Source organism: Trachurus japonicus, chromosome 6 (assembly GCF_045865225.1).
Source record: "Trachurus japonicus isolate A0001 chromosome 6, Traja_1.0".
Taxonomy (NCBI): domain Eukaryota; kingdom Metazoa; phylum Chordata; class Actinopteri; order Carangiformes; family Carangidae; genus Trachurus; species Trachurus japonicus.
In genome coordinates, this window is record NC_140912.1 from 19,354,598 (window position 1) to 19,382,448 (window position 27,851).

At 39.8% G+C, this 27,851-nt stretch overlaps 1 protein-coding gene across 1 annotated transcript in view; it reads right to left on the bottom strand.

Annotated features, from left to right (window-relative positions):
• LOC146986047 (leucine-rich repeat-containing protein 4C-like) overlaps positions 1 to 27,173 on the bottom strand; it is a 169,959-nt gene extending 142,786 nt beyond the window's left edge. The window contains exon 1 of the mRNA XM_085779617.1: positions 27,030 to 27,173. The gene's annotated coding sequence lies outside the window, so the exon portion shown is untranslated. The remainder of the gene's footprint in view (positions 1 to 27,029) is intronic.
• Positions 27,174 to 27,851: the final 678 nt, after the last annotated feature.

Here is a 27,851-nt window from a genome sequence, read left to right on the forward strand (position 1 = left end):
GAACAATATAAAAATGATAAAGCTGGATTTTTTTCAGGGCTTTCTTGATGTATTTCATTTTGTCAAAGCCAGATGACTGCTTTCTGCTTGGATGTGGCCCTGGTCTGGTTTTGAATCATATTCACAAGCTGTCTCTCCTAGTTATCTTGTTCTTTATTGCCTCTGCTGTATCACGTCTTGCCGTAGCTGGATGCCCATATGAGAATCACAACTGAAGTCTCCCGAAGCACATTTAACATATTTATACCTCTTTTCTCCTACATGCACAGGTATTTTTCATTGCATCATGAATAATAGCTCTGATTATTACAGTGTGTCACCTCTTTTACAACAAACTGATATGTGCCACATGGTAGACCTTTTCTTTTCAGCTGGAAATGTAAGTCAACACTGAAAATGGGTGTGCCGCACGTCTCATTGGAATTAGCAACATTTGAAAAAAATGGCAAAAATGTTTAGTATTACCACTCAATGATGATTTGCCATTACTTAAAGGGATAGTTCAACAATTTGGCAAATTGGCCCATTGCCATAATCCCTATAATTTTAGGAATAGGCTCAATCTGTGGTGTCCCCTGTGAGTGTTATGTGCGGTGCTAACATGTTAATAACATATCTGACAGCAGAAAATTATCGGGGCAACAGCGTGGTCACAGCCATCTCCACTGATTTGTTAGTTGATGCATGATGTAAGATAGTAGCAGAGAAAATGAGATGTCACACTCTATTACTGACTGGGAAGTCACAAAATGCAATGATGTTTAATGAACGGGGGTCATACTTCAGACTTTTCTTTCTCTAAACTTTTGAGAACTTAATGGGTTACAAACTGAATTTCTTTAACATGCCGGACTCTTTGACACTTGTTTGAGTCAAAGCACTGGTAATGATCCCCCTTATCCACATCTGTTCATTAGGCTTTGCACGCACATAAAGGTGTTTACGCTGAAGACCACCTCGACGACAATCTGATTAGACTGAATTAATTGCCGAATCCAAATAGTCACAGACATTTTTAGGTCATTAATTCAAACTGGCTGGATCTTGACACGGAAAAGAAACACTGAACTGAACAGATGGAGGCTCTGTTTTCTAAAAGGATTACAGTCTGTCGCTTTCTTTAACATAACATTTGTGTTTTTTATTAATATGTTAGACTTCCTCAGTCTTTTCCATTTTCAAGAAAGTGATGGATTCTAACAAACACATTCACATCACAAAAACTTACAGCAACACCTCATGTCTTATGTAATAGAACATTAAAAATAGTGCAACATACTGAAATACTGACAATAAAAAACAAACTTTGGAGTACTATATTAACAGTGATACAAGATGCTGTCTGTATTTTCCTGCATTACTGACTATGCCTGGAGAAATAAAGCACAGAAAGCTGTCTAACCAGTTCTGCAACACACTGACATGCAGAACACTCACACACACAGAGCTGTGTTAGTAAACATTATAATGTTTATAGAACTTGTTGTGCTATAAATGTGTTTTTGTACCAAATGAACCATCAAGTAATATGACTGGTGAGCCTTCAAATGTAACAGCAGAAATTCAAAGAAATGTCATGTCAGTCAGAAGGAACTTCATATACGTATGTGACTGATGAACACTGCTGATGTTGATGTATATGAACATGTACTGATGAAGATGGAGCTACCAAAAAGCAAGAGGTGACTGAGGGTATGAAAAGCTACTGACTGAGAGTATATACACCTCCATTCACTGAATATTAAATGTTAATGGAATATTAAACAGAATGGACTATGATACACTGATTGCCTTAGGCCAAACTTTAAAGTGTTAGTTCATGTTACGTGAGATTGGGGTGAATGAGGTACTTATGATAGTCGGTGTATAATCTGTTGGAAATATCAATCAAACAGCTGAAAGGAAGTTAATCGGTTAACAAAATGTAGTACCAGAAGCTTTTTTTTCTTTTCTTCTGCTAACTCACTGAGTTTGTTCATACTGTATGGACTGGGGGGGGGGGCTCTGATTCAAGCCTACTGCAGGTAATACACTTCCCCTTGAAGTGGGTTAAAAAAAAAGGTTTTGTCTTTGCACCCGGGTGGACAAATTATTGATTTGCTGGTAAATTTGTGATCTGAAAAAATGTGGGAATCTACCATTTAATTTCACCATGAAAATAAAACCTTGCCAAGTTATTTAAAAATGCCACAATTCATGGTAATTATTATTAACAAATTCCATTAAATAAAATTATGTCATGAAACAGCTCTTCAAATAATGATATTCTGGACTCCCTTTTCAGAGAGGCCCCTGACTACTTTTCTACTATTTGATTAGAGCAATGTTTTCATTGCTTACTCTAATGTCACTGTATCTCAGGCACTGTGTTTAATGAAGATACAATACACAAGATGCACTGCAGATTACAGCTTTCACCAACTTTTACATCTTGTTGAGTGAATTGCTCAGTGCACTCATTATTTAGTGGTTCATTTTTAGGGCCTTTTATGGATTTACTCCCAAATAGTGTTTGTAATATTTCTAATGGAAAATCGCTGTTTTTGTCTTTGCCGCCCTCCACAGACTGTGTGAATTGCGGCATAATTGTTTTAAAATAAAAGAACACTTGACTGCTTTCTTGATGAGTTGGGAGCAATGATAAACGGGCATAATGGCAGTTTAACTTTGCTTTGTTCTTACTTCTGTAAATCACTTGGTTTGACATTGGACCTGTCTTATATTGTCATTTCCACACTGCTCGTGTCTTCATGATGTGCTAGTTGATTCTTATCAATGTGCGACCTTTGTAATGATTATGACTGTATCTGTGATTGTATTTTGCAGCTTCTAGCTTTATTTTCTCATTATTCTCTTCCCATATGTGTGGCATCAAGTTAATGTTATCTTTACTAGACTAGACACGCCATCTGACTATGGTTAATATATTAAAATCAACCACTCATCCACTGAAAAAACATTGCCGAAACACACTGCCAGATGTACATAAGTGGCATCACTGCACTCTCTATTGAGCACAAAGAGCTTTGACACAGTTTCGTTTTAAGTACATTTCCGTTACTGTGTGCAAGTTCTTCTGCAGTAGATTGTGCTTGAATAATGACCAAATACAACAGCTAATTCTAGCGAGATAAGGTTGTTATCAGTAATGTAGTTGGCTGCTAAGATACAAATGAACCTATAAAAGTGGGTGCAACATGACTATTTCTAGTAAGTTCACTGTCGTCATTATCCATTTCTGTAACCTATTTAAATGAGGATGTTTCGTTGGCAGAGATGCAAGGAACCCACTGTAACTCTGGTAAATACAAAGCAAGACAGCGTAATAATGTTTAGTCCGTTCATTTGAAGTGGTGTCTACACTTTCCTTTTGGAGCATTTTGAAAGTGTTTTGCTATGTTTTTTTATAAAGCAACATAAAAGGCCCCGGTAAATCACAGTAAAATATTCAACAAAGCTATTTGGAATAGGTTCAATCTCGCTGTTTGATCTTTTAAAAGTTGCACGAACCTCATCTATTTTCTGCTATGACAGACTTTATTTTGTATAATTTCCCACATGCCTTTAATGCACACTGTGCAGAGGCGATTGATGTTTTTACAGGCATGGAAAAAAAAAACAAAAAAAAAAACATTTGTATTCCCATGTGTTAAGTTAATTTCCTGTGGTTGGGAAGCTATTTGTTCCTGAAAAGACATGGGGACAGAAAGTCACCTGGACAAAGACAAATGTAGGACATCTGATTCAATATAAAATGTGGGGGAGCCTTATGGGAAAATAACATTGAAAGCAGCACAGTTACAGGGCAGAGCTTCCCCCCCAAACGCCCATCCCTTGTCACCCCTGGGCAGTGGCTCCACCAGCACACCTGTTTCTCCTCAACAGAGAGGTAGCCTCATAACCTTGCCCACACAGCCTTGATCTTCCAAATGCTGCTTGAGCATTTGAATTTCTGCACATCAATCTCAGGGCCCCGTCCTGCCTTGATTAATGGTCCCCATCTATCACGGCACCATGTGGCGCGCAGGCCTTGCCCCACCAGACAGCTTTGCTTTAGAATAATGGGTGCACTCCATCCCGGTCCCTACCATGCAATGATTGTGCATCTTTGTGATCTATCTGTCAAGCCCCTCTGTCAAAAAGGACAACAGGGGACAGTGCAGGGGGAAGCAATTCGGTCGAGGGAGGCATTGCAGCGTGCCATTTACTTACAGTATGTAACAGAATGTCTTTTATTGTGGCTAGCTGTGCTGACTGATAAGCGCAGAAATATTTTTTTTTTCCCACAGACGACGCTGTCTCTCTCATTCTGTCACACATGGGAGCATGAAGCCTTGGAGACATTCTCTCTGCCATCAATAATGTTGGCAGGAAAAGCAAAGCCTTTAATGGTGACTGCAGGTTCTATTCATGTTTGGTTTCTTCCTTGCTTCTCTAATATTGCAAATAAAATTACACACACATGCATATGCTCAGCTGTACATGTGCCCAGACTCACTGTTGCATGGACACAGCAGGGTGGGTGTCGGAACAGTTCTCTCCAACCAGCAAGGGCATCCTCAACGTGTTTTAAAGATGCATCCCTCTATTTAGGAAACACTTGTTTTCATCAATATTTTGAAAATAATTAGCTGCAATTATGTCCGTCTCTTACCAAAGCAATTACATGCCACACGAGCAAGCCCCTTATAAGGGTACACCAGTATTCTGTGAAGTCAAGAGCTATTCATGCTTTTAAACAAGCCATTCATCACTGTCATATGAATATTCTTCACTCCTGATGGTGCTTTTGTGTGTCTTATTACAGGCAGACAGGATAACAAAAACTCTGAGTCCCTATGGAAAACACACAAACCGGGCAGAAATGTGTCTGTCTTTAATTGAGAACTTGCACATAACAGCAATAATTAAAGTGCCATTAGAAAGTAACCTTTATGCGTGGCAAAGGAACAAATGTGACCACAGCCGCATGTCAGATCTAACCAGTGCATCTCGGTTGCTCAATATTCTCTGGCATTGTTTTTTTAAATGTCGCAGCCCTATTACATTGCCTACTGGGATCAGTGCAGATATGTGAGAGTATTATGTTACTGCCTGTTGCTGACATTTCCACCGGATATTGCTGCTGCATTCTCCAAACATCACCCACTAGCCCAGTGGTTCATGTCAAGTCTGTTCCAGCTGTGAAAATGCACCCCCACCCCCACGCTCTTCTCCTCTCAAGGAGAAACAGAGAAAGAGCGGACATATAAAGAAATTACATTTAAAAGCAAACTTAAATACTTTACAGCAGAGGGCTTTTAAATTCTGTTAGTCTGTGAAATCATAGTGCAGTAATTTTCCAAGTTATTCATCGCTGACTTTGAAACATTATAAACTACAATATGTTATATCATTTATTTTGTTCATCATAGATGAAATATGGCAAATGCAGAGGTTTTTATGGCAAACACTGACATATTATGGTATCTGAGTTTGTAAAATTGAGTTGGCAGATACAAATGTAACTCACATATTGTAGCGTCTGTGATCCCATGTCAAAAAAAAGGTACATGCCTTAAGCTGCATGATTACGTAGACGTGGATTAAATTGTGATAATACCAAAATAAAAATCAGTGACACAGGAGCTACAGTTTAAAGCAGAATTGAATTTGAGAATATATGTGGGTGAAACTTTTAAGATACAACTTTCACAACTTAATGAGTTAAAATTGACTTTGAGTGATTTTCTGTCTCCTTGCTGAGTAGTTTCACAGAACTGAAGTATGGAAAAGAGTGAACCTCAATTTATTTGCACAGACACAACACACACACCCAAAAATGACAGGATAAAAGTAGGAGGAAGAAAAGTATATCAAAATCCATTACTGATTTAGATCTCACACTGATATAGTCCTTTGACTAATTTTACATTACCAAATTGCATATAGCAGCCTCTAAATGTGAATCTACATTTCGATTAAAAAGCAAAGAAAATTACATCAAATTGCCATTCATGTGTGCACTTTGCCAAGGCTTGTGCAGAAAAAGTTGTTTTATTATACGGGAGTCAGACTGATGCAACGTCTTCACAAGCCTTCAACCCTGTTTAACATTCTAAATTTGTTAAGTCGTCTGCAAGAGCAGACGGGGCATTTTCATAAGGCTTTTAGCACTACATTTCTAAAACCTGCAACTATGATGTGTACACTGATGCAATGTTCATCCAGCATTGTAAATATCATATCTTATTCAATATTCAGTCATCCAAATGAATAAACATAGCTAAAGTATATCCATGCCATTATTATAGTTGTCCAAAATTGCACCTAAGATGATCATCCATTGTTTGTTTGTCACATCACATGGAGATACACATGAAGCAACCCATGGCAGTGGACCTTTGGTTCCAGCATGGCAGGAGGCATGTGGCACACCTGCACCACAGCCAGTAACAGTTGGAGATTAGCAGATATACATCATCTGTTAGACAGATTGATGGACTGCAAGGATGTGCTCATACCACGTCTGGAGTATTGTCTGACCCATTAATTTTGATTAATCGATGCGTAACGATCATTTGTTCATTTCCTCTGAGAGCATTTTACTGTCTCTACAAAGGGTCAGATGAGGACAGTCATTCCCTTTCTCTGTCTGCTAACAAAGCCAGTCACGGACTCAAAGGTATGGCCGGGTCAGCGGCATAACTTTACACATCACATTAATAAAGAATACATACATTAAACTTTAAGATTCTCATACATATGTATAACCTTGCTGTCTTGATGATTCTAGCTTTTTGGACACGATAGCTGGTTCCTACACTGTGTTACTACACACTGGAGTTTGTGGAAATGTGGCAGCAACCCCTGACACAATAATTTAACCACCCTGAGGTAGTGACTAGTGTTGCTTTCGTCAATGAAAATTATGACGAAATATCATCGTCAACGACCCTTTATCACGTGACGAAAACGAGACGAGATGAAACGTAAACAGTGGCCATGTGACGATAACTATAATAAAATATATAATGCAATATTGTTGACGAATAAAAACGAGACTAAATGTGGTTCACAAAACAAAAACTCTGCTAAAATGTCTCTTCATTTTCGTTGACCAAAACAAGACGAGACGAAATAATTATTATTTTGCAGTATTTCTGTTTCATAGGCAGCGACGTCACTTCCTCAATCCCCACTCGCGGCATTATTTAGAAGATGCAGCTGCACTGGGTTCATGTTAACGAGGTCCGACACAGAGAAAGGGACCGACGGCCGGCAGCCGCGGATCATCAAACCACTGAGACACGTGTGTGACTAGTATAGCGCACGTGCGTGCGTGCGTGTATGACTAGCGTGTATGTAGCTATTTGTGTGTGTGAGTAAAGTGGGTTTCTCCAAAATATCTGCTAAATCTAGTGTGTGGGAACCAAAAATAAATATGTTGAGCAGCATCTTCCATATCTGGAATGGATGTATTCTATAAGGTAACAATAATATAAAAATAAGATTGAATTGTGAAATTGGTTTGACTAAAAGAAAAATTTGGTTTCGTCTATAGTTAGGCTACTATACAAGGTAATTATACTAGCCTATATTAACTGGGTTAAATAGAATTACATTACTAGAACGAGATTAAAATAACTGACTAAAACTAGACTAAAATGTCATCAGTTTTCGTCGACTAAAACTAGACGAAAATAGTCATGGGTTATTCTGACTAAAATAAGACTAAAATGCTCAGAGTTTTAGTCGACTAAAACTTGACTAAACAAAAAAGAGCATGAACCTGACTAAAACTAATAAAAACTAAAATGACAGTTTGGCACAAAGACTAGACTAAAACTAAAATTAAAACAGGCCGCCAAAAACAACACTAGTAGTGACGTAAACAGATAGCATGATGCACATAAAAGCATAGCACAAATTACATATTATGTTCGCTGTCTGTGTTATCCTGGGTGGCATGTCTTGGGGGGGGGGCATAACCATACTGAACCTCTCTGCGTGGGTGTTGAAAATTTCATTTCAGTATGTTAAACAGGAAATGCAGACAGTCTGATTTGTCACAATTAGTTAAAATAAATGGCAAATTGCCCACAAGAAAGAATGAAATTTCTAAAACACAGAAAGACTGTTCTGCATACCTCTTTTCATGTTCTCTGATTTGTTTCATAAGCCTTGTGGTTTTGCTTTAAAACAGTTTTTTGGAAACGAGACGGGCCTAATGAGCATAGACTTTAGCTTGCCAAAGTCGAATACAAAATGTATGCCGTTCTTTTGCCAGTGTGGGGCCCTATTTTGTTTTCATTCAGAATTCAGTAGGCTCCGGGCCATGTGTGTTTTATGTGAGCTGGGCACCATTAAACTGTGAATTCCATACTACATAAGTCGTGCACAAAGTGAACAGGACAGATAGCAGACAGACTGAATGAGCAAGAACACACAAGAGTCCAGTCTGTGCAGCTCAGCTAGGAGATCCTGGCTCTGTGCCATCTGTAGACATTGTCATGTGACAGAGGCTATCCAGAGAATCAGTAAATGAATGCATGACCTCAGAAGAATAGAGAGATTAATCTTGATCCATGAGGTGTGTGTTTTTTTTGTTTTTTTTGTCTGAAAAACGTGGCTGCAGACCGCCTCAATGCCATAGCTCTCTATGTTTAAAGTACTTCAGACAATGCTTAAATGAAAAACCACAAGTTCATGGTTTTTCTTTCTCTTGTTTGGATACCATTGGAAAAGACATCTCATAAAGTGAAGAAAATAATTGTGACCTTGTTGCTTCTCACATACCTCAGAACAAAATAACAACCAGGATCTCAGACACAGTGTTATGTTTTATTATTACAGACTATAAACAATTTACCACTGCCCAATCCTTGACTGATGCTTACTTCGGAATTTCTGTTGGTCTTTGTCAACATTCTCTGTCCTGCACCCTCTTGTAATGACTATTTATGTCCTAAGGTAAATTAGATATAGCCTACTTTGTGATTGTTTAGGACAGCTGTTAATAACGGTTATAGATGATAAGACAGAAATTCTGGTTCTGGGAAGCCAGACCAAATATTCTACAGGTGTATATGACATTTGCACCAGTCAGGGTCTGAAATTCGCTGCAGGATTGCGTGTAATTTAACCGATTCCCAAAAACCTAGTGCTCATAATGCAGGAAATTCCCGCACACATTTCAAACCAGCCAAGGTTAGTATAGTTTGTATAGTTTGGGTAGCCTACTGAATAAACTTAGATGTATTTTTCTTGCTGATCTTATAAAAACACACACACACACTGTTACAGCTGTACAGCACCACAGCACTGCGCTCTGGCTCAGTTGAGTGACGCTCAGATGGCAGTTAGATCTTCCAATGTTAAACTATTTTTATACAAAGTGCAGCCAAACACCAGGCTGAAAAGCAGAGCGATCCTCTGTAGGGATGAACGGTTTATGAAAACTGCCCGAACCGAACGGTTCGACTGTCTCAGTTCGGTTCGTGTGTTGCGTTTGGTTCGCATGCACTGCTCCTTTTTCTCAATTACTAACGAGGCGAAGAATGTACACAAACAACAAGAAGAAGAAGCAAAGCGGTGTAGCAGCCGGTCAGTTGTGGAAACATTTCCGGGCATGGCGAGTGAAAAGATTCAGCAGAAGAAAAAAATATGGTTTGCCGTGTCTGTCGTGCTGAGGGTGAAAGAAAAGCAGAGAGGTTTTACATCTGTGGTTGGCTGGTAAAATATCTGCCTGGCTGGTAAAAAATTTCACTTACCAGCCAGCCTGGCTGGTAGTTTTGGACCCTGGACGCAGAGGATGAAGAATTCAATGGATTCAGTGATGCAGAATGAGATCAAGAATATCTGAAAGTATAACTGTCAAGCCTAACACTGAGTTTGCAAACTGAGTATAACCCCCCCCCATGCGAAGCCCTTGGGGGGGGGGGATTCCCCCCACTTTTGGAAAATGAATTTCAGGCCCTGTCAGTCCTGGTGACCTTTTGCTATGTGTTTATCAAGCATGTTCATATCGCGATGATGATGAAAATATGATTAAGTGCAAACCCAGCAACTTCCATAAATGTGGACAGCAATACTTGAACCTTATTCTTGATCCATACAGCTAGGTGACAAGAGTATATTACTCTGAAATGCACCCTGCTGGTGTTCTAACTGCATCAAATAGAGTTACGGTTTGTAACCATTATTCCAATTTCCATAGGGTTTTTTCCACTTAAGAAGTTCAATGTACTCAGCTGTGCACCAAGTGTGGGAGGCCTCACAATAATATCATACATCTATACTGGACCTTATCACCAGGTTCAAATAGCTGCCACAGCAACAAATACTGTAACATAAGTAAAGCAATAGCTCACACACAGTCAATGTACCAGATGAGAATAGAACTCATTTGGTAAACAAATAAATATTCAGTTTGTGTAATTATTGTGATGTGTGGGACTGGGTTGCCCACTACTGTGTGTTATTCTTAAAACCAAACTTTCTTTTTAATGTAGTTATGTATTTCTCATGATAACACTATTGTGTAAAACTAGAGGGAGGGAATCAGCATTCACCCCCCCATCATTACTACCCCATTGCCTTAATAATACTTACATTAAGATAAGCTTTGTAGTGCAATTGTGCATTTAAGAAAGGGCACAGAGGCCAGGGTGTACAATATTAAATTAGAATAGTTTAATTTAATCATTATAATGACTCATTCTAACTAATTTAATAAACCCTAACACCACTGATTTCATCCCAGAAGATAACTTTCTTCTGACCATGAGTTGTGGAACTCTCCTTGGTCCTGAATGAGTCTGTCAGCAATGAGGGAACTGTCCATGGTGCTGATCACAGTTCTAACCAAGCTGGGAGCTTAGTAGTTTTCCTTATTATGAGTTGTGGAACTTGCCATCCTGTTTTCCCCAAATTGTGTTTACCAGGCTAGTATAACATTGATATTATCATAATCACTATCTTTCACTATTTAGCCACACAGGTTGCAGTGTTAGCTGCTTTTTAAAATCATTTTAATTATCAAGATGTTTATTCGTTGTGAGCCAACACTAAACGTCTGTCATCACTCTGTACCTGTGTCAGTATCACAACACCTGCTTTTAGTCTCGGTTTTCTGCACTCATGCGGCTGCTGCCACATTTGGGGACGGACAGCAGAGTGTTTCGTCCACACATTACTCTATCTGGGGTGTGAGAGGAGTACGTGAGGTGCAGGTCAAGTCATACAGTTCAACTTGAAGAAAACAGGCTCGGTATCACAGAGAGAAAGCTTGCCAGCCAAACTTTCAGCAACCCTTCATCACTCGGCCTTGAGGTCTTTTGTGCAGGCAGCGGCGTATACAGCGCAGATGTCACTATCACTCTTCCTCTCTCTGAGGTACTTAAGAAAATAGTGCAGGCACAGGAACCATGAGCGGTGGATAATCTCAACAAATTAATAGACTTACTCTAGGACTCCCAAGTATAAAACTACTGTTCATTCATAACATGCATAAAGGATAGAGATAGTGGTGGAGGAGACACATGGATGTGGGTGATTGTTAAGTGTAAAGAATTCTGCATTATTTCACCGTTATAGATGGGTCAGATCCTTGCAACCTTTTCAAGTCAATAGAGGCGCCATCAGTTCAACACTCCGACAACCTGCTGCTACTTTAATTAATGGCTTGAATAAGGTTCTTTGCATTTTACAACAATAGAATTAATGAATTCAGTGGAGCATTTTTCCTCCCTCACTGCAGACTTATTTCTGTCTTTGGAATGGAAATAAGACTGTCCTAAAAAGATAAACAGCTCTTTTTTTAGAAGAGTGTTAGCCAGTGAAAAAACTTCAGGATTTAGCCATGTTTGAAATAATGAATTCGACAACTCTTAAAGTGAACTGATCCTGCAGTTAACTACTGATAATGAATTAAAATAATAACATTTGGTGGGATAAATGGATCAAACTGACAGAAGTGCAAGTGTAACTCTCTCATCCTGCTCCTTAAGTAGATAGGCTTTCACATTTTAACAAAACTTTAAGAAATGTTTCAAGGTCTCTAAGATGCTCATGTGCAATTAACTGGATGCTCTTACAGTCATTCATAGCACATCTCTACACAGGGTCCTTGTTTTGCTGTGAAATATGCTCATGAGGTCAGTTCAAGCGGTTGAATACATGTGATCTGTTCACTTGGTAACACATTACAAACCAAACAGTGGCCAAAACAAACTGAGGAAAAACTAGTAAAAGCAAATGAGTTGTTTCTATTTTCAAAGTCAGTTGTGTGTCTGTGATGATGCGAGAAGGCAAAGGCTGTCTTTAGGGGAGCAGCAAAACCCCTCGGATTCCCTGGAGTAGGCCTGGCTGTAAATTCAGTGTGGAAATGGGTGCAGATTAAAGCTTAATTAGTCAAGGCTTTAGCAGCTAGGAAGAGTTGCCCCCCACCTCCCCTCTGCATCTTTGTTTCTCTCCCTCACCCACACATGTATTCAAATGGTATAAAACATACACAGACGAGGACTAAAATTACTAGAAACTACAGAGGGTAACACACTCATAGAAACATGCCTTCTGTACCTCACTGTTCTAAAATAAAGGCTGAGGCTTCAGAGACAACTCCAAGCATGAAAATGGATTGTTTCTTTTATATTGCCATCTGCAATCCATAAATATTAATGTCTACTATGCATAGTTCACGTGTAAAGTTATCTTTTGTGCCTTGAATTTAGTGCTACACACACACTTGTTATATAATGTGGATTTTACATTGTAAGATATCACCCTATGATTTCATTATGTTGCATGTATACAAGCAGTGAAATGGCAGAAATGATTGCAGTAATTATGATAGCATTCACTGCTAAAATATGTCTCTTAATCTGGAAAAAAAAAAAAGTCAGGGAAGTATAATTAAATAACTGAATTAGAAAGAGACACCTGTGGGGGCAGATATTGTGAAATTTGTGCTCACGTTCTCCAGATCTCTATGCTTGGAGTATGGTGCTGTGAGTTTCCTGAGGCATTTTGCTAAACATCACATACTCCTCCACAGGTGACAGGAAATACCCTGTGGCATACTTTGCAATATTCCATTTATTTATTCTCTCCCACACAGAAGCTGGAGAGATTCTGCTTCCTATTCTTTGTGATACTTTTGCAACAATTTTGCATTTGACAGGAGGGTGGCTTGAAGAGGAGGCAGAGGCCATTTTTAAATAAGAGTCCAACTCCTACTGCCTGCCACCAACTCCTAAACCTTGCAACATTTAGAACACGCACTCACCATCAGAGTGAGTCAGAAAAGAAGAACAAAGATCAACTTGCCTGCTTTTGATATTTGCGCCAAATAAGTCATATCTTAAAAATAAAACTGTTTTACTAATTCCAACAATAAGACAGGAAATACAGAATAAATGTATCAACTCCTATAGAGTACTCTTTTCAATTGATTAAAGGTTGAATAATGGAGAATGAGCAGAATCCCACCATCTATTGATCAAGATAGACAGAGAAATAATTCCTGCAGTCGGTTGCCAGACCGTTGCTAAGTATAACAGATGCCGCTCTGATCAGAGTAGCACTGAGAAGAACTAAGGATATTTACCTTATGTTTCATTTTTACCTTCATTAAACAGCTTCGGACTAATTGTGATGTTAGATAAATGACTTGCAACTTGTTACAGGGCTCCTGGAGGCTCCTGGAGTGTTTTGCGTTCACAATGTGCAGGTTATGTGAACCAGAACGCTGACTTGAAGGGAACCAACCTCAGAGCACCTCAGTGCATTTGAAGCACATTGATTTGCTTTGCATGGGCTAGGCTGGCAATACTGTGAACTCCTGACTAGAAGAAATGGTTTGCACCTATTTCTTTTGAAAAAGCAACAGCCAATTGGTGAACTCAGAACTCAGTCACGTGGCATTCTGCTGACCAACTGTGATCACTCAGTCATTCAGTCACTACACATTCAGAGTACAGGACAGACCCCACTGTTGTGATCTAGTCAACAAAGGTCAGTCAGAGGCAACAAAGGTCAGTCAGAGGCATCAACAGCTTGATAAAAAGGCTATAGAAAAATGTTTTGGATCTTTGCAACACAAAACAGCATTTAAGGACACAGCATCATATTTTTCACTGTTTGTTTGAGCAGAGTCCCCGGCTCTCAGCTGGCTGGCCTGATTCTGCATTACCCTACCCGCTATCCCGGTGTTTCCTGTCACTTAACTGTAGTGTTCAGTCTAAGGCACATGATTACCTTCAATAATTGTAATTTCAATTATCAATTATGTCTATAGATCTGTTTGTTGTTACATTGCATAATAGATTTTGTGATTTTTCAAATCAGTAACTTAAAAAAAAATACCAACAGTTACCTGAGAGGATCAGTGGAGGTTAGGGACTTGCACTGCAATAACTTAAAGCAGAAGTAAGCGGAATATTTGTGTTAATATAAGTCTTAAATAGTTATATCTTCCGACAGCAATCACTTATATAGAGTGTTTGGTCTGAAACACGGGTCTGTCAGTCACTCTGCTCTGCTGTAAGCCCAGGAGAAAACTTTCCTTGTATCCTACAACCTTTATCCAATGAGGAGAGAGAACGGCATAAAGGGGTGGTCCTCCCTATGTGTGCAGCCAAGGGATGCTAACCCCATCGGCTGACAAGAAGTTAGCCAAAACGACCAGGGGCCTCATTTATCAAAGAGCGTGTAAAAGTCCTCTTAAATTTCAGTACGACGGAAAGGCAAAATGTGCGTACGACCAAAAAATATACACTCTTTTCAGATCTATCAAACTCCGCGTACACACGGCTGCACGGTATTTCCCTTGATAGATCACACTGGACCTGAGAAAAGCGTGGATGAGAACACGCCTCATACCCAGCCCCCTAAACGGCCCCACGCAACCATATGTGGTCAATGCAAATCAGTTACGTGCATATTAAGTAGCCATGTGCACTCTGGAAACGTGTGGAATGACGTCAGTGGAAGACGGTGAAGATAACAGACAGACGGAGAGCGGAGGAAGAAGCGGAATTTCTCTGAAAGCGAGATACACGGTAACACGGCAATATCAGTCAGAAACATCATCTTGCATTGAAAGGCTACAATAAATACAAAAAACTCCCAAATCTAAATGAAACAGAACAGAAAGAAGAAGAATCATATTTATTCTGCCCCTTATTTTAGATTATGTCATAATAATTTAAAGCAGGGTTTCCACTGCCAGTCAGTACTACTTTGCACCCCTTCACTAACCCCCAACTTCCGTTCACTGGAAGACTTTGATTTTCATTTGTGCATAGCTATATATTTTTAAAAAAAACAAAAAAACATTGAAGTCCACCAGTCTGTGACTTTTCCTAAAATGATGTTGGGCAGCACCCATTTTTGTTAAATACAATAAATATTATTCACACAAAAAATATCGATCATGTTTTCTCATTTGCTTTGATTTGTGCCGACATTATTGGGCTTGCTGCTTGCTTGTGTGTGTCCAGTCTGGCTACGTAACACACGCACATCGCAGAAATTATTTTCCAGACTGGACAGACGGGTTGTGGAAGAGGTGTAGCCTACATGCAGGGGAAAATATCAATATGATATCAAAAGAAAACGAAATTTGTTTTATAAAGCCAGTATTTAGGAGCAAACTAGTGTAAATGCACAGGGGAAAAATCTGAGTCGCTGTGCTTTTCATGTAAAGTGCCGACGTCAACACGTGTGCGGTGGTGGTGGTGGTGGTGGGGGGGGTCATGATCACCACCACTTGCTACTTCAAACAGTGTCCGCGCTCCTCTCTCCCTCGCAGACTGCAGTTCTCTGACTCTGCAGCGGCGTCGCCAATTCCTCTTGTTCTTCAAAAAGCGTGTAAATGCCGGTACGCCATGGTCGGACTGGTCGTAAATTTCGGCACTTTCTCCCGACAGGTTTTGGTTTGATAGATCCCAAATTAGGCGGAGAAAAGTGCGTACGCACAAAACGGGGGAAAGAGCGTGTAAAAAAAGGTGTATCCACAATGATAAATGAGGCCCCAGATCGCTTACTTCCGCTTTAAATGAGCAAAATTTAATAATACACCACATGCCTAATTTCTGTAAGATATGTGCAAGAGCTACTGAAAGGTGACACACTCCCATTCATTTAAATTGGGGGAGAGTGCATTTCCACTATGGATTATAACAAACTATGAAAAAAAAGATAAAAGAAAGAAATCCAACCGGGGCTATGACATTGTCAAACAAATTCACTTAGTTGCTTCAGGCAGTTGAAGAGACAGCCCACTTGGCCTAAATAGGTAACCAACTGGGATTTTATAATCTGCATTGTCTTCTCTAACAGTCACTTTGGTAAAGTCTTACAGTCACGTGTCACAGGCACAGCTGACATCATTACTGCTGTAAGTACTGTATGGTTCACTACAACCCTTTGCTCAGTAACTGCGTATGTATTAGATACAAGTAAACCGAGCTGAGCAGAGACTAAGAAAGGACAAAGACTGTAAACCATTACATTCAGTGTCTGGGTTTTCTGGGTTAAATTATTAAAAGAAATCACGATAATAGTAGCAGTGGCTGGGGAAGATTAATTATCCCACAGCAGCAGATTATTTTTGAATACATGTAAACAAAGTAACATGTAGACTAGACCTTATTGTCTCTCCGTAATTAAATTCCCCACTTGATTGAGAAATACTCAGTCAGTGACAGTTTTTATTATTATTTTTATTATTATTTGGTTGTTTGCTGGTGCCAGTTTGGTCATGTGTTTTTCTTCTCAATGCATTTTGTTGATGAGACAATGTCAATGTTTTACAGCTAAAATGGCAAAGAAAGACTGGACGAGGACGGGCAGAGCACAAACTGTATTCAAATAAAAGCTCTAATTCTACATAAATAAATGCAGAATGTGATGTAGGCTGAAGACTATGACCACAATTAGTAAAGAGCAGTTGCGTATCCATCCATAGTGCAGTAATGTGACACTAGTGGAGGTTGCTGGTGAATCAGTGAGCAATTGGCCTCAAACCAAGTGCATATCCTGCATATATTACAATAATCATGCTTGCTCCTCTCTTGATACTGTGGGCCATGCCAGTTGCCTCACATCTGAGCTAAAGCACAGGCAAGGTGACATTAGCTTGCTCTTGTTGCACAAGCTCTCTCATGACACAATTTGAGGTCGGGGGTGTTTTCTGCTTGAGCTACAGTGAATCTCTGCTTTATCTTTCTCCAGGTACAACTAAAACTTGTCGGCTTCATATGATTGTGGACTATTTCTTACTGTGCTGTGCTCCACTACTACATGTTACAACTATATATATATATATATATATACACAATATACACACACACACACACACACACACACACTATATTAAGGGATTTAAAAGTACAATATTTACTTGTGCATTGTTTGATCCTGGAGGAAAACAGTCTTTTTTCTGAAGTTTCTAAAATAACAGCGCATCATTAACAGAGCATCCAGAATCACTTCACCACAAACGGACACTGCGCAGAGCTCGAAAAATTGTCTCCGATCCCACTCACAATGCACACTATGCCTTCCAGCTGCTGCCCTCTGGGAGACGCTAAGGACAATTGCCTACAATACAATACGCTTCAGAAATAGTTTAATTCCCACTGCAATAAATATCTTGAACTCTGTACGCTGAGGAACAAGCATGGCCCATATGAATTGTTAATTGTATGTAAGTATGTTGTTTGGAACCTGTACCAATGAACTGTACTGGCAGCAAATTCCACCAGCCTGGCTGTGTGGTCATTAAAAAAAGAATCAATCAATCAAGTTATTTTTGTTGGGAGAAGGTGTTTGATCCAAGAACATTTTACTTTTCAGAAAGCAGTCACAAAAAATAATTTTAACCTTATTGTTTCCTCCGTTTGGCTCCTCAGAACAGAATTTCAATTATACAATTCTTTTCATAGCTCGCTGTGAAACTTTGAGGCTTGTGAAAGTTACCACCACCGCCTACCACCCCTTCCACCACCCCTCCCTCTTCCAAAAGGGTTGACCTGCAAAACACTGCCAGCCAAACTCATTTTGAACAGCACCAATGAAGGTGACCCCTGAACAGCAGGGTGCATGCTGCAGTGGCAATGCTTCAAACGCTGTTTAACACAAAATCAGACGATCCTGCTTTATTCTCATTGAGCTCCCCTGTCAGGGAGTCATTAGAGCTACAGTTATGGGCAATGTTGCAAGTAGTGGTGTGTTCTGTGTTTAATTTTCCTAGGCAATAGGCAACATTAGCGCAGGGGACTGTGCAGGTCATCACAAGAAGATATTCCTTTGATCACAATCAGAATTGCTGATGAGAAACACCTTTTGTCCACAACCTAATAGCTGTTGTTCGCCTTCATAGTAACACTGATGATGTTTGTTGCAGCTTATTAGTCTCTCTCATACTTCAATAGGCAGCCCTCACTTTTTTGCACGTGTCCTCTCTACAAAGTTTAATTTTACTATTCACCGTTAATGACTCTTTTGTAATTGCTAATGTCTGCAATTACACAATCGCCTCCTCTGCCCTATTCACAACCCACAACAAACCCCTAATCGCACATTCATTGTATGTATGGCAAAAAATGGATGAGTGGAGCCACACTCTATCCCTCTATCCGTCACTATTTATAGCCCAAACAATTAGGCTGAGAAGACCTTCATTAGCCTGCTGCTATTCAGCGGGACCCTGAGTCGCCTTGCCAGCCAGCCAAACAGGTGTTCCTTAATAATCACTGCTGAATTGCCAGAAACACTGGTTTGCGATTTTCACTCCATATGTTTCAAGCTGTTAGCAGTCCTCTACTGAGAAATGAATGACTTTCCAGGCTTCATTACAATATCTTACAGTACTTACAGGTGGCTGCTGGCTGGCAGTCTGACCCTCGTGTAAGACTGAGGCGTGTTGTGACACTGAGCCACAGCTGATATCAAAGTAACTGCAGTGGTGATGACTGTGTTGACAATACCATGATTAAAAAAGAAAAATCCTGTTTTAACTTCCCTTTACAAAAATACTATCTTGTTAATGAGGATGGTGCTATGTTGACATGCTTTGGTAAGGGATAGGCTACACATTTTGCAGTTTAATGAAATCAACTCTAACAGACATTAATTACAAGTACAGAATGTGGCTATTTTTAACTTTGCAGATGAGAGAAGGAACCTGCACTGTAGTACTGCCAAAAGCCAAGAGATGAGAAGGTGCCAGAGGTTTTGTAAATACTGCAGTAGTATGACACCGCTTGGTACAATTAAGGTATGGTTCATTTGTTATCTCATCATGCAGATAAAATAAAATCACAATGGGCTGTATATCAAGGGCCTATCTTCATTTTCCATCGTACCATCACTGCACACGCAGGCATGCAAAGTGATAAAAGCATAAAAGCCCTTAATAGCAAGATCTATCAACTTAAAAAAATAAAAATAAATAAGAGGCTAGGCTAACTCCAAATATTTTTGGCAATGAATAAATACAAAACCATAATTTGTGAATGACATTGGGGGGGGGGGGGGAATGTGAGGCTAATATAAGGCCCTAAGATTTATCACCAGACCACAATCATCCCCAACCAGTAGGCTACTGCTTCATCTGCTACTTCCCTCGCATCCTTAGTCACCCTTTTGTAAGGCCTAAAAAAGCACAACTCAATAAAGTTATCCTGTGCTGTGTGCACCACGTCCAAAAAAAGAAAAAAAAAAAACTCTCCAGCCACAGGTTGAGCCAACTTCATTGTGATACACTCCACAGCAGCGATAAGGACATTTGCTGAGCACCTTTCATAAAATAGGTAAAAGCAAGTAAGCTAATGCTATCAAGCCAACAGCAGCTAGTCACCAATGAAAACAAACATGCAACAGTTACTTACTCATGGAGGAGAGAAGGTCTAATTTACCGAGGTAAACTGGAGCGCTTTAATCTGCCTGGGAAGTCCTCAATCAGGTAACTCCATGGTCGCATGGGGAAAGAAATCCGTCCACTTATTGTCGGGGCCATATAACAACTAGGAAGCTGACTTACAGACCGGAAGTGCAGTTGGAATCCGTCCGCACCGTCAATGTCTTTTTTTTAAACCTCTTTTTCTTTGAGGTCAATGGAAAAAAAATGCTCGGGAAACACGATTATTTTTGCCTTTGACCGCATTCTTTGATGTAGGCTAGCCCGTGTTCTACGTTCTAGTGGCCTTTATCACTATCACTATCAGCAACCCTACTTATCTATGGTAGGCCTATCCGGCGCTGCTGCCCGATGACACTGCGTCGCTACCGCTAACGGCGGCCGTCAAGGGTCAGGCAACTCTCTCCCCCAGAGCATTTGCCTATGGTTCATATTACTATAATAACCAGAACTTGCTCAGTTTTTGTCCGATTTTCAAACGGTTTGGTTTGTTATTACTGTCGGAAATGTAGTTATGATACTACATAGTTTACAGTAAAATCACAAATAATTTTATAGTAACATCATGTCATGGAGATAGTTAGGTAGGCCATACAAAAATCACAGAGTTATGAATAGTTCATTTAGTGAGGATGACTGGACAGTGTTTCCGCTAGGATTTTTAAAAACAATTTTAAGTGGCGGTCCAATCTACCCTGTCGAGATTGAAGACCTTGCAAAAATAAAACACAACACACAATTTAAAATGGATAACTCTGTCAATATGGTTATAGGGCCTACTAAGTTTGCTGCCTCAAAAATACATAAATTAAGCCCAACTAAATCACGTTTAAATTGTCTAGCTCATGTCCTCTAGTCACAGCACACTCAAAACCAATAACCTCTGGTTGGCTTTGTGTATTGCAATGACTTACTTTGGCTACTTGGCAAAGAAAAAAAAGCTATTTCCTCTAAGATGGTTGTTGTTTTATTCTTCATAACACCTGGGTTTGGGTTTTGCTATTTTTTAGGTTTTTGTAACACAGGCGTATCAGCCAAACCATAAAAAAGGTTTAAACATCTGAAAGTAGGCTATTGTCTGCAGGCTATCTGCTTGAAGCAAAGGACTGTCGGAAACCTGTGCTATCAGGTTGCTCTATAATTATACTGCAGTGATTATGGAGATTTTAGAGCGTGGAATATAAACAATTATCACCAGATAACATGACCACCAGTTAAACTGGAACACTGGTTATCCCCACTGCAAGCCTGTCTGCTCAGATTTTATCTCTATTTTTTCTGCTTCTTCTCCCTTTTGTTTGCTGACGAGCGGAAACTAGCTTTAGGGTCATTAGCCCTCTCTGTTGGAGGATTTTCTTCTGTGGAGGAAAATTTGGCAGGTCCCTTTCACCTGAATGTTGTGTGTTGCAATCCACAATCCGTCTATTGGTGGTCCCTGTGTTTTTATGGATGTATATGGTTTTTAGGATGGGCCAACAGTGTAACAGGAGCGACACATGTGCACAAACACACTGACCAGATACCAAAACAAAGAACAGAGACAACAACACAGTTAGGCTATGTAAAATAGATATATGTATGTGCTATTGTTTAACACTTCTTTTGTAGATCACTAATGCAGACAAATTAGTAACTTTGATGAAGACAAACAAGGCAAAGAAGACTGAACGGCCCAGAGTAACATATACTCTTAATTCATCCCTAGGGTTTGTAAATCTTTACACGATTTTAACTCAACAGCAGAACACCTTTTCTTTCAGAAGCTGGTCTAGTCTCTGCTCCTTGCCCATTAGGAAACTGCCAGCTGCTTTATAAGGGGATGAGGTGTTAATGTGATTGGACACAACGAAAGCCCATGCCCCAACTTCATCCTCTTATAATATATTCCTCCCACTTGCAATGTATTCATCCTGCTTCAGTACCTTTAGAGATTGTGCCAGAATTGTTCTTAACTCTGGTTACCAAAATTAGATGGCCACATTCTCTCATAGATGTCACTTGCTTTTACCCTTGCCAATTGCCCCTTTTAATAATAATTCACTCATTCATTGTCTTTCTTGCTGTCAGTACTGCTTGTAAGATTTACACTGACACTGTTCTTATTAATATGACATGAATGTGTTTTTAGTTCAATTATCACCTATAAAATAATAACAATATGCCCCGCTTGATGTCTTTTTCTGCTAAATTAAGAGAAGAATTTATGCCACAGAGAATTCTGGTGGTTCCTACTGGTCACATTCTTATTATGGCCTTCTTAACACACTTGTCAAGGCAGCTTGTTATACTGTACTACTAAAATTAGGCTATGTCTCTTCCCTGCACTTTACATCGTTTCAAAGGCTTGCCTGTTGCTTATCATCTTCAGAGATTTAGTGAGAATAACTTATCGTCAAGAGGTAAAGAAACATTTTAAGTCTGCACATCTAATGAAACATTTATGGGACCTACAAGGAACTACCAAAAATACAGTGATTTCAATTATATTATGACCCTTCAATCTAGATAGGTATTTCTTTGATTAATCTATTCCATACTTTTCTGCAGTAAAGTCTGTTTTTCTTTTTGTCTTTTTAAAATAGAATGGTTACCAGCATTTAGTCATATCTCCTACTATGTTAGGGTGATATGTCCATTCATTTGGTGACTATCTACCTGCAGCATTACACTGATTTAAATGGAGCTGTCAGTCTGCAGTCTTGGTGTAATTATGATGAAATACTAATTAGGGCAGACCTGACCTGTGCACACATGCCCATGCTCTCAAATGTCTACTCCAGATGGCAGCAGGTACAGAGAATGCCTGGGGAAGAGACCTTTTTCAGGGTTGTTCGCATTAGCATAGGGAGGACCGGTCCTATTAGATTGTTAAGATTCTAAACATGTCTCATTTGGTTTAGATTTCAAATTAGTAATATGGCCAATGTGTGGAATGATTTTGTCTAGTCAAATGAACTGAGTCAGGCAGGATTTGTGCTTTGGGACCCAGTGAAAAAGCTGTGATTTTGATTTATATTTACTCTGAGGAGGGTAGAAACTAATGCAAACATTCATGTTATGCACTGCTGTCATTTAAACTAAAACTGAAAAACAAATTGATTTCAATAATATGCATGTTTGTTTTTAAAGTATATTTTTTGGGCATTTATGCCTTTATGGATAGTACAGTTGAGACAGACAGGAAATGGGGAGGCAGAGAGAGGGGGAATGACATGCAGTAAATGGCGCCCGACACGGGATTCGAACCAGGGCCGACTGCAGCGAGGACTGTGCCCCTATGGGGTGCCCGCTCTAACCACTACGCCACGCGACGTCCCGTATGCATGTTTGTTTTTAAAGAGAAAGAAAGTTTAATAATGAGGTGATAGTTCCTGTGTATTTCTACATCAATCAGTCAAACTTTTTATTATCCGGCAAATTACTTTATAATTGTGGGATCAGCCCTTGAAATGCAAACATTACTGACCGGCTGGCTGGGTTTGGGAGGTTTCCCATCGGTTGTAGCTATTAAAAATGGAGCAAACCAGCTTTTGTCACAAGATTTCTTGACACTTTCCACAGTATTTTCAAAATTAGCACTGTCCAGCAGATCTAGTGCCAAGTTTCCATCCACCTTTTCTTATTCGCATTTTCAAAAATTGCGAAGAAATACTTGGATGGAAACGCCAGAAATTCGAAAAAAAGCAGTAAATTCGGATATAAGTTTTTACGCTTGGAGGGGGTGGATTTGTCAGCATATCGATAAAAGGAAAATGCGACTTTTTGTCATGGAAACAGGTTTTGCGAATTGAGCCAGAGTTTGTGGGTGAAGTGCTGCTGGACGATGACTTCCCAAAAGTCCTTCACCTGGCAACGTTCCCAAACAAATGGAGAACGATGCGGTCTCCCTCCAGCAAACTCCGACAGCACTCGTAACATTAAAAATCTTCTTTTCCTCCTCCTCTTCAGGAGGGCTTTGTAGGCTGTGAACGCTGACAAAATTGTAGCCAATGTTCTCCCAAGAGCTGACAAGTTCACCAGTACCGTACTTTCTGCTTTATTGGGAATTCATCTGTATTTGAGTATATGAGCACAGAGTAGGAGAGAAGACAACAGATAAAGGGCTAAAACCAGCTGACACTAGGCAGAATGCAAATAGCCTACAAAGCAATTCAGCCATATACAAGGTTTTGACCTGCTCTTGTTATTCAACAGTCTCTTTAACCACAACCAGACTGTTTAACTTTCTGAACTACATACCAATCTTAACTTTATAATAATGTGAAGTAACAATAGGACTTTTTTTTAATCCTTGAATCCACCATTGTAAGATAAACATGTCAATGCAGAAAGGTTCCATTTTTCTCCTTGCTGCCACTTTTTGCAGTGACAGATCCATTGAAAGCTTCCAGTTTAAACTCCCCAATCTTCTTTGCGGTTGTTCCACATTACAACTGCCGAGCGAGCGAGGGCAACATCATCGGCACAGCATATAAAAGAGGAGTGAAGAGGTCACCTCCCTCCTTCTCTTTCTGTCTTGAGCTCCCTGACAGCCTGCGATACCTGCCACTTAACTGTTCGCCAGGGGAGAGTGAAGTGTGTAGATAAGCACTGAGATGCACACAGAAACATCCACAAGTGGTCTGAGGAAGATGACTGCTGAATGAAATGAACAGCTCATCAAACCTATTAGAATCAGGTCAAAAGCCAGCTGAATGGTTTTTTTTTTTATCGCAGATCCTAACCACTGATAAACAGTTAATAAGCAAGATACATGAAAATTAAGATACCATGGTGAGAAAAATCACACTTCCGCACATAGTTTTTGTTTGAAATTATTCAGCTGTATTACAAATTGTGTCATATTTTTTGGAGTTACCTTTGTAGTTGCCAACTTTCTCATAGGGAATTATTAGAAATGAGACAAATGCAGCAAGAAACATCTGCTGTCAGATGATGATACAGGCTTATAACTAGAAATGCTGATGACTTTCTTCATTATTGATTAATCTGACACATATTTTCCTCATGAATCATTTCAGTATGAATCTGTAAATCAGAGAAATGCTTAATTAAAATTTAAAAACTGACATTTACATTTTAATCTTTGAAAAGCATTTTGTAATTCTGATTAATACGTTTTATTCATTTCAAAGGGGAGAGTAAATTTGTCTGTAGATTTAAAGCAAACACTACACTTGATGAGTTAATGTAGCAACACACTTGAAGTACTTTGTTTGTAGTCGTCAGTGTTGTAACATGAGTACACATTAGTAGATTTAGGTGAAAGCCAGCTGTGGCTCACTGGTCCACCGCTGTGCTCCTGTTTCTCACTTGTTTTTGATGCTGTTCCTATTATTTTCCTTGTTCAATAATATATGGCACATATGCTTGCTACTGAGACTAATGTTTTTGGTGTGGGATTTGTGCTGGATTAAGCTTCAAAAGAATGGCTGACAGTCTATTGTTCAACACTGGCTTGCTCATATCCCCATAGGGCTGCTGGTTTAATGCAGTTTGGATTTTGTAAGAAGAAGAACTTAGAACTAATATAATGCAATCTTGTATTATCTTGCCATGGCGTGTAGTGTATGCAGTTGCTGTACTGGTTGATGTCAAAATAGTGCGAACTGAGACTGAGAACCACGTGTGGCGACTAACATATTGCACTGCACTGCCACAACCCCCTTTGTATTCAGTTTGTTTGTTTTCCACAATGTAACACACATTCACATAATGAATACAGTAGCAAGTGAATGAATCGAATTCTGCTCACTTCTTCAAGTGATCCCATCTTGATGGAAAGACTTTATCAATTGGACTAATTGAAGTATTTGCTCTGATTTTGATGGTGCATTTAATGTCATTATGCATGGGTGAATGCTTTTCCTAATATCTTAATCAGCGGCAGTTACCAGCCTTTCATCATCACCTCACTGCTTCAAGAATCACAAGTGGCATCAAGGGTTCTGCACACGGCTCATCACCACATGCTCTCCCATGGGCACTGCACTAGTCCAGCGTCTCAGACACCCTGACTGCATACAAACAAATGATGGTGCAATCTAAAATATGTGTGTAATACTCCCTCTTATCTCAACAGGCCTGTGGGTGGTAGAGGAGTGTGATTGCGGTAAATAGAAACCGCCCACCACCAGTACTCCAGTCCTCTCGCGCACAGTCCAGCAGCGGTTGGTGTACTTGATCCTCAGTCTGTTTGGTACTTTACAATTATTGTAGTTGATACAGTTGGAGGCAGGGACCTGTGATTGACACTGAGTTGCCAGGATATTGATAATATAGCTTTTCTATGACGATAATAAGACAGAAAAGAGGCATTTGTGTTTCCAGCAGAGATAATGTTCATAAAGACAAAGCAGTACTTAGTAATGTAACCTGGGCAGTAAAACTCTCACGCAGAGGTCCATGGATTCATACAGGGTAAGTGTTGAAACAATCTGTTATTTTACTACCAGGATATAGCCCACAGTGTTTCATTTTGTCAAAATATCCAAACTGCTGCACTTCCATAACCACTCTTGCCCTGACAGCACATGGATACAGTTCAACAAGCTCTGTGCAGCCACAAAGCAGCAAAGAACTTTAGAGAACAAGCTGCAGTGATGTGTCTTCCTCACAGAAACAAAACTGTTCAACACACAGTTCAACACAACACAGGCAGAACCCAAGTTATGAATCATTCTCATGTACAAACACTGGAAATCATGCCATCCCTGACTGGTAGTATGGTGTGTAAAGGGAACTGTAGCTTAGCAACAAAATTGAAAGAAGTTGATTTTTTAGGGAATGTCTGGTCATGCATTTGTTCACTTGTCAAATTTCATGGTTGCATGCAGTCTGGCTGCAAAGGATGACATCCCAAAATAAAAGAGGAATATAGAAAAATAGCAATCAAATGGGAGTCAATATGATAAAATCAGCCATATTCATATTCACATGAATCTTGTTCAATGTCAGTTCTTGTGAGGTCTTGGATAATAGATGCCTGGCTTCGAGCAGATATCTACACAGAATACACTCTTTTATATTTATATCTGAGGTGTTGATGCCAGAAGCAGACAGCAGATGTCTGTCCAACAACCAGGAAGTGGATGAAAGAGAGTTGGAAACTTCTTTTACTCACCAGTTGTGTTTCACATCTTAGTCCTGGGCGTCCCTCAGCAGGAATGCACAAGATTCACCAGCAGTGGAAATCAGCAAAAGAGAATTTTGTAGCTGTTTTCTTCTCATGCAGCAAGTTAATATTTACTGTTTTTTCTTGTCTTTGTTTTCTATCTAATGTGGGAAAAAACTCAATAGCCATACAGGTAAAGAAACAAACAAAAAAAGCTCAGGCCTATTTGGAGGAGAAATTCTCACATGTACTTCTCAGCACTAATAACTAAACCTGTCTTCTTTCCTCCAGATGAGGCACAGAGCTGTGATAGAGCCCCTGGAGATCACAGAGACGTACTCAGGAGACTTGCATAATGTGCAGAATACCTCTTGAGTCTTCTGCTGGTACTAATGTCTGACCTGTAGAGAGACCAGCGCTGATTCTCATTCGAGCCACGCTTTCCCTTGGCATGAATATCCCTTCAAATCAAGACAGAGGACATGGTAATAGATGGTCAGAAGAGTATCAGGAAGAAAAGGGAATTTAAACGCTGCAAGGCAAAGCTGAGAAAGCCAACATAGTATTCCACAAATCATAATGCTGGTGGTATTGCAAAAGTGGTATGCTCCAAGTGTGTATCCCCTGTGCCTCCGCCTCTTCGTGTCCACCTTTTCTCCAGCTGTGGTGGAGGCACTGAGTGAGAGAGCAGTTGTGAGCACTGCTGCTGCTGCTGCTGCCGCGTCCCTCCTGCTACAGCAGCAGTCTCTGCTCAGATAAATGCCTGGTCTGTCACAGTTCTCTGCTGCAACGCATTAGATTCATCCTTCCTCTCTCTCATACACTCCCTCC